The sequence below is a fragment of the Nannospalax galili genome, unplaced genomic scaffold (assembly GCF_000622305.1).
Source record: "Nannospalax galili isolate Female #2095 unplaced genomic scaffold, S.galili_v1.0 scaffold2483, whole genome shotgun sequence".
NCBI lineage: Eukaryota > Metazoa > Chordata > Mammalia > Rodentia > Spalacidae > Nannospalax > Nannospalax galili.
Window position 1 is genome coordinate 5,505 of NW_008349368.1, and position 1,813 is coordinate 7,317.

Genomic DNA, 1,813 nt, shown 5'->3' on the forward strand with positions numbered 1-1,813 from the left:
AACAAATTACCAGAGTAAAGATTCTTCAGGAAAGCACAATTTCCAGGAGGCACAAGGCCATGAGCCAACTTGGTTCTTGGGCCTCCATGTGACGGTCATTTCCCAGGCCCTCAGTTTGGGGTAGATTAGGTGATCCGCCCTATCTGAACAACAGGATGGTTTATTTAATGGAGACTCTGCCCACACATATTTACAAACTACAGTTCCATCCAAAGATTGCCTGGCTCAAAATAGTAACCTTCCCTTCACATTCCAAAGGAGCCTTTAACTTCCAGGTTTCCAGAGGGCTCCTCTCCACTCCTGAGTGCTTGCATGGTTGGCACCCCTATGCCTGGTACTCACGTGCTTGATACACACCTGCTTGGTCACAGGGAGAAGCCAAGCATCACTGCCCTGCTGGCTCCAGACTAAGCCAGTCACAGTCTTTGGCTGGGAACAGCAGAAACCAATCCTGGCTGACATAAGCAGAGAAGGAAGGAATTTATTCAAGAGAATCAGGTAGCATTAGGATCAACCAAGAAGGTTAGAGAGACAGACTTGGGAAACAGGTGAAAACAGCCCTGCCATGAGGAGTCCCCAGAACTAAAATGGGGATCTGAGTGTTATGAACCCCCACAATAATGTCTGTTCTTGTGGAGACAGCAACTTGGGAGAATCTACATCCCAGAGAAGTATTGGTGATTTTTGGTACATCTGGTGCCAAGAATTGCATTTTCCTGTTCTCCAGTCGTACCAATCCTGTGTGTGTCCCATCTGAGAAATGTTTGGCTGGGGATCCCCTCCTTTGCTCCACCCCATTTATGCCTCATGATGTTTTCCGCACACAGCCAGTGGAGCTGTTAGCATCTGCATTGAATCCAGAGCAACCCTGGTCCCTACACACCCCACTCACACATTAGCAGTCTATCCCACACCTCCACAGTCCATCCCACTTTCCCAGAAAAGGGGCAGTTGGTATTCAAACCACACTTTATTGTGGTTTGGACCCACACTTTATTCTCTAACCACTTTTCTCCCTCATTTAACTGAGTGAATTTTTTAAATTTTTATTTATATTTGAGAATCTCATACATGAGTATTGTCTTTACATAATTTCCATCCCTTCCAGTCCCCTACCAACTCCTCCCATGTTCTCCCCACTCCCTCTCAATCTCTTGTCCTCTTTATTATTGTTACATGTGTAAAAATACATACATTTGTAAATATACTCACACACACATAAAACACATTGAGTCCATTTAAAAAATATGGAAGGTTTCTAGCCAGGCATGGTGGCTCACGCCTTTAATCCAGCACTCAGGAAGCAGAAGTAGGCAGGTATCTGAGTTCAAGGCCAGCTGGAGCTACAGGAAAACCTTGTCTCAAAAAGATAGGTGTGTGTGTGTGTGTGTGTATGTGTGTGTGTGTGTGTGTGTGTGTGTAATGTATGGAAGTATGGAAGGAGGGTTTCACAAGGTTGCATGTCATCCTTGTGCAGGGACCATACTAATCTTCTCCGTATTGCTCCAAAGCATATGTGCTGCTGAAGCGAGCACAAGTGACAAATACTTACCAGGTACCTACTGCTACGTATCAGGTAGTATGCCAGGCGCCCAGAGATAAGAAAACACCAGCGTCACAGGGCTCAGAGTATGGCATAAGAAATAGGCATTAGTTAAAGAATCATACAATCATCTCAGGACTAACTGTGAGAATGCTGTGAAGAAAAAACTCAAAAAATTCTTGAACACTTTAGTAAGGGGACCATCCGGATGGGGTCTGGGAGCTTCCTTGGAAAGTTGATGTTTAAGATATGAAACATGAGTTAGAGTAT

At 44.8% G+C, this 1,813-nt stretch overlaps 1 non-coding gene across 1 annotated transcript; it reads right to left on the reverse strand.

Moving 5' to 3' along the window:
* Positions 1-1,432: 1,432 nt before the first annotated feature.
* Positions 1,433-1,535, reverse strand: LOC115072640. The gene has a single exon (XR_003851675.1). It is a non-coding gene; the product is annotated as a U6 spliceosomal RNA (small nuclear RNA).
* Between the last annotated feature and the right edge of the window lie 278 nt (positions 1,536-1,813).